This window comes from Pan troglodytes, chromosome 2 (genome assembly GCF_028858775.2).
Source record: "Pan troglodytes isolate AG18354 chromosome 2, NHGRI_mPanTro3-v2.0_pri, whole genome shotgun sequence".
Lineage (NCBI taxonomy): Eukaryota > Metazoa > Chordata > Mammalia > Primates > Hominidae > Pan > Pan troglodytes.
The window spans coordinates 58,640,995-58,651,178 of record NC_086015.1 but is presented as its reverse complement, the minus strand read 5'-3'; the positions used below and the strand labels follow the sequence as shown (position 1 = coordinate 58,651,178).

At 41.9% G+C, this 10,184-nt stretch overlaps 1 protein-coding gene across 3 annotated transcripts in view; it reads right to left on the bottom strand.

Moving 5' to 3' along the window:
- Nucleotides 1–10,184, bottom strand: part of CACNA2D3 (calcium voltage-gated channel auxiliary subunit alpha2delta 3) — a 943,155-nt gene that overhangs the window by 456,506 nt on the left and 476,465 nt on the right. The gene's annotated exons all lie outside the window — the stretch shown is intronic.

The following is a 10,184-nucleotide window of genomic DNA, read 5'->3' as shown; positions in this document are numbered from 1 at the left end:
ACAACCTAGATCCCTTGTATGCATAGTTCACAATAAGGTTTGCACTCCTGTAAGAATCAAATGATGCTGCTGGCTGATCTAAGGTAGAGCTCAGGTGGTAATGCTTGCTCACTCGCCCGCTACTTACCTCCTGCTGTGCAGCCTGATTCCTAACAGACCAGAGACCAGTATGGTATTTGATCTGTGGCCTGTGGGTTGGGGACCCCTGTTTTAGCTATTAAGTTTAGGGGTAATTTGTTCCACAACAGCAGATAACTAATATACTCATCTAGATTATTGTGAAGCACATCCCAGATATCATATTATTTCATCTGTAAACATTTTAAAAACAAACCACGTTTCACTTTGTCACAGTTACACAGTTTGAATGAGGATTCATGTAAGATCTACTCATTGTGATTGATTGAGATATCTCTTAAGTCTCTTATTCTAGAGTTCCCTCTCCATTATTTTTCTCACAAGTTTTGTTGAAGAAATAACTTGTTGGTCATGAAGAGCATTCCAGAATCCAGATTTTACTAACTGTATTCCTGAGGTGTCATTTAACATGTTCTTCTGTCCCTCTATTTTAATTGATGGTGAGATTGAGCAGTTTGATTGGATTCAGATTTGACTACATATTTATTTATTTGGTATTTACTTATTTATTTATTTGCTATTCATTCGTGATGTTTTTTACTTCCCTCCAACAAATGAGTAGTAGTCTCCTTGCGATGATGGTAGTCATCAACGACCAATGCCCAGATTCATTAATTCATCAGAAGCTGCAACATAGTGATATTTTAATTTCATCATCTCTCTTCATTTATTAGATAACCAATTTCTGCAAAGAAGTGCTTCCTCTTTTGCACTGTTAAGTCAGCTGAAGAACCACTTGTAGAAGAAAATTGGATAAATGTTAGCTGCCGTTCATTTCTTTACTGGTTTTCAAAATAAAGATTGGTCCGAAGGTGATCAATGAGGATCTCCCACACCCTTTTTCTTTTTTAGTATCATCAATGGCTTTTCTGCTTCATCATTTTAGTCTCAGCATGGGTTGTAACATATATTATATGTTTCCAAATGTTGATGATTTTTGTGTGTTTTTTTGGGGAGTGGTGGAGGGATATTTAATTTATCCCATCTTTGGCCAGTGGGAGCCGCTTCTCTTCAGACTTGCTACCAAGTCCCCATACAGTAGTTGATAGCTTCCTGCTATCACAATAAGCAAGAGGTTACAGACTCATCTTGTTCATCTTCTGCCCCTAACCTAGAATCGGCCATTTCTCTAAGGAACCAAGAAATTCACCATTCTTAACCATTTACACTCTATTATCTCTGTATTTTCCTTGAGCATACACCTGGGGAATGAGAAGGAAGGAGGAAGAGAAAAAAATAACTGAAGAGGGCCAAGTAAAAGGGCAAAGAAGAAAAGTGTAACATGGCCATCTGAGAAGCTTGCACAAAATGTGATGCAAACATTACTCCAAAAACCTGACAGGCAAAGTGACAAGTAAATACAGTGGGAAAGCACTTGCTAGACCCTGGCCTGGAATTTACTCCAAGGACAGGAAACATGGTGAAGGAAAGATTGGCATTAGAACAATTTGATGAAATAGGCAAGAGTTTCATGCTTGAGTAAGACAGGCTCTGCCCTGGGCCAGTACCATAGTGAGAATTCAAATTCTATCCTCAGCAATGGAAGGGGCCTCCAAGGACACCCATTAGGTACAACATCCTCTGGTCTAAGTGAAGTGAGGTCTGCCTATATTAGCCCCACAACTTTGCTACCAAAGACTCTCCTTCCCTTTCCTCATGGTACACATTTTATCCCAATATCCTTGCAGCATTCATTGAGTCATCAAATGTTTATTAAGAAGCCACCAAGTACAACATGCTGTGCTTGATCAATTGAACAAGGGGAGACCTGGTCTCTTCCTGCAGAGTTCACAGGCCAGTGGAGAGAGATCTCAATCAATAAGCACACAGCTACATGCAGGAGTAGCAAGTACCATCAGGGAGAGGCTCATGGTGATTTGGTAGTGTATTTGGTAGTATAAAACAGAGGCACTAAAGGAGGGCCTGGAGGTAAAGGCAGGGCTGCTAGAGCATGAGATTTTTAGATGGAGAAATAGTGTTTGTAGGTACCAAGGCTCTGGGGTAGGAGGAAACAGAGCATACACAAATAATTGTAACAAAGTCATGGAATCCAGAGCAAAGAAAGGAAAAAGGAACACAGCGCACCATGAGCCTGGAAATGCAGCAAGGAGCCAGACTCAGCACGAACTTCCAGGCATTCAGTGTTTGTGTTCACTAAGTTACTGGCTACAGTGGTTGTTTAAGGATCAAGAGACCTTAAGACTCAGAGGTAAGATGGAATGACATGCTGTAGGTTCATAATATGGGATAGAAAGCCTTCTCGGCGACCCTTAGATTAGCAGCAGTGGACCATGAGTAAACAGAAACGTGGACCTCAAAGAACAAGGCAAGAGAGGCCCAGAGCCATTCACAGGCTATAAAACCAAACAGCTGTAATTCACAAGAAATGGAAACATGGATTTTCATCCTCAGGACATGAAATAAGTGCTCCCATTACAGAAAATTAAGATTCAGTCACTACCAAGGGAAACAAAACAGCAGAGAAATCTCTGCAACAAAGACTTTTATGACACACCAATACAGGAAACTTTTTTCTTTTTTGAATTCACTGTTGGAAGATTAAAGATATACCTTGTTAAATTATCCAAGTCATTTTTCTGAAGCAAAACACCTCTTTGCAAATGTACAGTCTACCTCGCAGGTAAAAATGCAAATTAATAAACATAATGTACACTGTAAGAGGTCTGTGGCTGTTAAGTCACAGGTCAACTAAATATCCACTGTGACTCTGATCCACTTAGTGGAGACAGTCTCATGACATTTATTGTTTGTATCCACCTGTGAATGTGGCCAGGATGCTTGTCATGTCTAGTCATGGGGGTGGTCCATTTTCACAGCAGTTCACCAAAACCCTTTCCTGTATCCCTGAGCCACAGCAAATACAGGGGCCCCTCCTCTGCACAGACTGCTTATCCCAGCAGTGTAGGACTGTGGGGGTAATAAGGCGGTCCAGTCTTGTCTGCCACTCTAGACTGGTGGGTCATTTCAGCTGGCTGAAAAACTAAGTTTTAAATGGGGCGATTAGCAGGTAGGCATCCTCAGATTCATCCGCTGGTCTTATCCCTTCCCAGAGCTTGCTCTTTCTCAGTTATCAGGGCATCTTCCCAGCACCCTGGACCTTATCTACTTTTCGACCTGGTAGGCAGTAGATTTCATGAGTATAATTAATATATCTCTACTCACCTCTAATTGAAGTTAAAGGAAATTTAGAAAGAATTCATTATTCCCATCACAGAGAAACTAGCAAAATATGCTAATCATCTGACATCTGGACAATACTCTTCACAAAGATAATAAATGCAGGAGCTAGAGAAGGTCCTTCACTTGGGGTTCAGGCCTTCCACGGGCCTCCCTGACTTTACTTACATAAAGCCAACTTGGCCTTTTTCTCTGTTGCTCACAGTCCTTGGGCTGCTTCTGATTCCAGGTAGACTATGATTATGAGTCTAAAAAAAATGATTAATGTCAGTGCAACAGCAGGGAGAATCCATGAGAGGGTTTCCTCAGTCAATCAGGAGAAGGCCCTGAAACCGGCCCAGATCAAAGATGTCTGACCAGGAAACACCAGACCATTTAGGAGAAAGAAATTCTCCTCCAACAGGGTGTGCTTTATGGAACCCACCTTATCGGCTCTGCTGATTTTCAGCTGTAAGCCCTCACTTCCCTCTCTTCCTCACTTCCTTCCTCTTCCTCTTCCCAAGGGGAGCAGAGGAAGGGGAAGGAAACCAACCCTGGGACAGCCAACTAGTAGAATGAACAGAACTGGTGTGAATCTCAACTCCTGGGACAGACCATGGGGGCACTGGCATTCTTTCTTTAAATCTCTTCCTTTTAATATAGTCCTTGTGCAAATGTGTACAGCACCAGGAATAAGTTAATATGATGCATGATCCTTTTCGAAAGATAAAACAAACATCCCTTTAACAGTATGTGTGCTGAATTCATTTATTTAAAACAGAAAATGCCACATAACTCCAATATGCGATTCTGGAATAGGCACTGATTTTTTTTTTCACTCTTCTCTCTCCACATCCTGCCAAAATCTGAATATAATTTTCAAGGTGGTATCACATATTAAAGATGGCAATTCTTATCCAAGTTTGAAAAGATTCTTCTCTGCACTCCACCCCCTTTCTGAGACCAAGTCAGCAAAGAGACTGGATAGTCCTGGGCCCCAGGCCTCATCATTCCATGTTTCTCATTTCATGGAAACTACTCATTTGAGCACAAAAGCAGGCACACTAAATTAACAAAATGGCCCTTCCAGTCAGCATTTTAGAAGAAAAATGATTCCACTGCTGAATCAATAAGTGGCACACCAAGGATCTTAAAGACAAAGACAAAAGAGCACCTGGCTAAGGTGACCCTATCTGTGGAGAGAAGTCATTCACAGTCTGAGTCTTTGGAAGTGGGACATAAATTGACATGCAGAAATTGAGAGAGAGTTATTTGAAAGCTGCTTAGCCAAGATCATTCAAATAACCTCCTGAAACAGAAATACCGTCTGAGAAAGGGTTGACAATTAGAAACATGTGACTCAAAAACACAGCTAAGCCCCATGCATCCCCACACACAGAACCACATGCACAGAGTACAGTTAGGTGTGACATGTATTTCAATCCAGCTAGGCTGTATTCACACTTTGCTCAGGTGGAGTTGTGACTTTGACACAAACTCTCAAAGGTTATTTCTGCACGAGGCTTGGCTGAGTCCCTCAATTAGGACAAACCCCCAGATACAGCACTCACTGACACATTCTTTCCTGGATTCTGGGATAAGACTGGGACATGAATGCTGTCCACAAATTTGCAAAGAGGGCGATGCTACATTTGGCGAAGAAAAGCCAGGGATTAGAGAAGAGGTATTTGAAAAAAAATGTCCAGGCAGGGTGTGGTGGCTCACTCCTGTAATCCCAGCATTTTGGGAGGCCAAGGCGGGTGGATGACCTGAGGTCAGGAGTTCGAGACCAGCCTGGCCAACATGGTGAAACCCCGTCTCTACCAACAATACAAAATTAGCCGGGCATGGTGGCGGATGTCTGTAATACCAGCTACTTGGGAGGCTGAGGCAGAAGAATCACTTGAATCTGGGAGGCGGAGGTTACAGTTACAGTGAGTCGAGATCATGCCACTGCACTCCAGCCTGGGTGACGAGAGTGAAACTCCATCTCAAAAAGAAAAAAAAAAAAAAGGAAAGAAGAAAAGATCCAAAACACGGGTCCTGGAAAATTCTGAAATATAGAAGCCAGATACAGTCAGATCTAGTCTGTCAAATGCTTCAGTTTTCAAACAAACCTGCATTAACACCCATCACCCAGCTCCCACTGAATCAGTCTTGAGGTGGGTAGGGCATTGAAATGGACTTAAAAAAAAAAAAAGCATTATGATTCTGCTGCTACACTGCAAATTAAAATCCTCTGCTTTAAGGAGTGTAAAATTAAAAGGAGCAGCTTAGCCTGAAAGAAGCAAAAACGAAAAGTAACCAAGTAAAATTTTAAGGCATGTATCCCCATCATTGCAAAGTACTTGGCAGGTATTATGGGTTAAATTGTGTCCTGCAAAAAGACATGTTGAAGTCCAAACCCCAGTACCTTAGAATGTGATCTTATTTAGGATAGGGCCATTACTAACGTAATTAATTAAGTTAATATGAGGTCACTGGGATGGGCCCCTAATCTAGCGTTTTTATAAGAGACACAGCCACACACAGGGTGAAGATGACCATATGAAGATGGAGGCAGAGACTGGAGTGATGCATCTAGATGCCAAGGAAGGCCAAGGATCGATAGCCACCACCAGAGGCTAGAAGAGGCAAGGAAGGAATCTCCCTTGCAGGCTTCCGAGGAAGCATGACCTGCCAATACCTTGGTTTCAAACTTCTAGCCTCCAGAACTGTAAGACAATATACTACTTCTGTTATTTTAAGCCACCAAGTTTGTGGTACTTTGTTATGGCAGTCCAAGAAAATGTACACAACAACATTTCCCAAATCACCACCTACAAAACTTACTTGATTAAATGGTGTTCCTAGAAAATGCTTTGGAAATGCCATAAAATAAATTATTTAACTCTTGGAGAGAGTCACAATATACACGAGCATTTTAAAAGCTCTGAGAAGTCGTGTGGTGAAGAAGCATATTCTTTGACCACAAAACCCCCTCCTCTCTGTTCCCTATGAGCGGACGTGTTAAGATCACATCATAGAACTGCTATTTCCTCAAGTACATTTTTGAGAAACACCTGCTTTGCCAATAAAAAAGGAGAAGCATGCTATGAACTTGCTCTTTCTAAGAAACACGGTTAGATGCCAGGTTTCCACAGCCATCCTTGTCACTTGATGTGCAAGCAGGACCTGAGATATTTCAAACACGTTTAGAGTCTATCTGAGTTTCCCTCTGTATTAGTTTGCCAGGGCTGCCACAACAAAATATCACAGGCTGAGTGGCTTAAGCCACTCAGATCTATATTTTCTTACAGTTTTAGAGGTTAGAAGTCTAAGGTGAAGGTGTCGGCAGTTTTGGCTTCTCCCGAGGCCTCCTTTCTTGGTATACAGATGGCCACCTTATCACTAGGTCTTTTAGTGACCTTTTCACTGTGCATGTGTATCACTGATGCCTCTTTTTCTAATAAGAACAGCTACCATATTGGCTCACAGCCACACCCTTATGACCTCATATAACCTTAACTGTCTCTTTAAAGGCCCCATCTCCAAATACACATTAAAGATTAGGGCTTAAACACACAATTGTTGGGGGGACATGATTCAGTCCATAACACCCCCTCAATTGCTCAGTCAGGAGGCATAGGTTCTTGGGTTGTAGTTAAGAAAACAGACGAAAAAGGTTAAGTTCCTCAAGGTCTCTAGCAAGTATCAGACTCCAGATCACAACTCAATGGCCTCAACGTCATGGGGTCCATTCACCTCCCCACACTACTTAGCCTCTATCCCCTGCAAGCCTCTTCTATGGCAAGAAGGTCCCTAGTTATACATTTCTTCAATAGATTGTGCATTCTTTTAAAACACATTCTTATTACTTTATTGCGCAAAGAAATTTGGCCATGACATTTTTAAATCTGCAAGAGTCACGTTCATCATAGCAAGCAGCAAGGATGAAGCCACATCTTTGAGCACTACCACTGAGATTTCCAGCAAAGTGGTCTACACACAGCATGGTCTACACCAGTCTTTGTATCTCAAAGCTTGGCAAGGGAGGAAAAACCTTACAGTGGTTAAACACACAAATTCTGGAGCCAGGCCACGTACATGCAAAACCTAGCCATACTACTCTTTATTGTGTGTGTGATTTTCGTAACATCTCTTCCTCCATAAAATGGGCAAAACAGAATGCACCAGACAAGGCTGTTTGGAAGGTCAAACGAGATGAGCAAAGGGCTGGAAACTAGCAAATATTCAGGAATTATTAGCTGCTATTAGGGGAATGTTTAAAGCCTTTTAAAAAATAATTATAGACTGACATAAAAGTTGCAAAGCTAGTATCAGAAAGTTCCTGTGCCCTTCACCCAGCTTCCCCCAATGATAACATCTTTATTGTAGTACAATATTCAAACCCAGGAAACTGACGGTGGTATAATACTGTTAACCTAACTACAGACTTCATTTGGATTTCACCAGTTTTCACATTCATTTTTTTGTTGTGTGTACAATTTTATGAAATTTTATCACAAGAATAGACTTGTGTCACAACCACCACAATCAGGATTCAGAACTGTTCTATCACCATAAAGAAACTCCCTTGCAATAACCCTTTATCGCCCTATACTCCCTCCACTCCTAGTCCCTGGAAACCACTGATCATTTTCTATCACTATAATTTTATTTTGAGAATGTCATATAAATGGAATCATACAGTATGTAACTTTTTGAGACTGGCTTTTTTTAACTTAGCAGTTCTTCTGTATGAATGTACCATAGTCTGTTTATTCATTCCCGTGCTGAAGGAAACTTGGGTTGTTTCCAGTTTGGGTGGTTACAATGAAAACTGCTAGGAGCATTCATGTGCAAGTCTTTGTATAAACATAATTTTTCATTCCTTTTGGTAAATATCCAGGAATGGGATTGCTGGGTCATAGGTAAAGTCATACAGTATCCATATGTTTAAATTTATGAGAAAATTGCCAAACTGTTTTCCAGAATGGCTGCACTATTTTACGTTCCTATCAACAATCTATGAGAGATCCAATTGCTCTGTGTCCTAGCCCGCATTTAGTATTGTCAGTATTTTTTTTTACTTTGGCTATTGTGTGTAGCGGCACTGTGGGAATTTCTCATCACTTGGAGAGTCTTGCCGGGGGATATATGAGGGGATGGCAATGATGCAGGGAGTCCGGCCTCATCGGCAGGAGAATCACTTGAACCCAGGAGGTGGAGGGTGCAGTGAGCCAAGATGGCATCACTGCACTCTAGCCTGGGTGACAGAGAGTGAGACTCTGCCTCAAAAAACAAAACAAAACAAAAAACCCAGCTGCATGGGGAGCCATTCCACAGTCAGAAACTATAGTGCCGCATGACCTCAGGGACAGGAGGTGGGGAGAAACAGATCTAGAGGGACATGAACATGCCCACTGGAGATACAGAAAGTATGTCCTTCCCTTGCACAGTGCCAATTCCTCTGCCCAGGGGCTCCCTTAATGTTGTTCATTCTCAGTGGCAATGGCAAAATACTATTGAAATGGAAACCTTAAAATTGGGTTTTTGTCCACTTACTGCTTCTCTGGCTCGAAGGACTACATGGAAAAGATTTTCAACTTCACTTCTGAGGCAAATTAAAAAATATGTTTCTCAAAAAGTCATATGAAGTAGTGAAGAGGATCTGAAGTGACTCAGAGGAATATGCAGGCAAGCATGAAGCGAATATCTGCAGCACAGGACTGGGAGATAGGTGCATTTTGCCGAAAAGGTTGTGGATACTATGATTATGTTAATTTAGACTTTTATAGTCAGAGTTGAGCAAAGAGGGATTAGAGAGGGGGTGAAAAGAAGTAGAGCCTTCAGGCCACGTCGTCTTCTTGTTCATGACCCAGGGATCCAGTGCTCCAGTGTGTGCGCACAGGGCTACATTTGCAGGGCTGCAGCACCACAAATGCAGGCTGGAATGGAGCGAGCGGGAGCCTCTGAATTCAACTCACTTCATGTGCCTTGTTTCCCAGAATGGCGTCTCCTAGTCTTCCTCATCTCGGCAAATGGCAATCCTCCCAAGACTCAGACCCCAAATCCTAGCATCATCCTTGTCTCTTCTTCCTGGAACCCACATCCCAATACCCAGCAAGTCCTGTCACCTGTGCCTTCAAGAGAGCCAGCATCTGGCCACGCTTTACCCACTCCACCACTCTCACCCTGGGGTGAGCCACCATCCTCTGTTTCCTGAATCTTGGCAGTAACCTTCTAACTGGTTGTCCTACCTCTACCTTCCCCAGCCCCAACTTGCTCCCCAGCATCCAGCCTATTCCTTGTGCTGAAAGAGACTTCCTCTATCGACTATTCCAACCTTCTTATAGTACTGAAAATAACTCCTTCAACCCTAGAAAGGCTGCTCTCCAGCCCCTGAAAAGTATAAAACAAGAAGCCAACAGAAGGAATGCATTGGTTGTTATTATGTGATTAATAAATGAAATATATATATATAAAGTTACATTACATAGTCAAGTGAAAATAGTACCTGGTTCTAATGCAATTTGATAAGCCCCCTTCCCCTGATTCATTGCTATGTTCTGCCTTCAAATAAAGAAAAAGGAAGAATAGTTAATCTAAGCTACAGAAATGGATCAGACTCTGTACTCATCTCAGAATTAAAATTCAATTTATTCTACTACTAAAGGAGTCTGCATCATAATCTGAAGGCATTACAGAAGAAAAGTCACTCAAATGAGCTGGAGCAAATATCATCAAATTCACATGAAATGATTTCCCCTATAGATTATTATTTATACATGCCACACAGCTGTCAATCAGTTCCTGTCTGCATTTAGTACAAACTCACTTATCTAATTCTGACATGCACTAGGATTCACAGTAATGTCCCCAGAAGG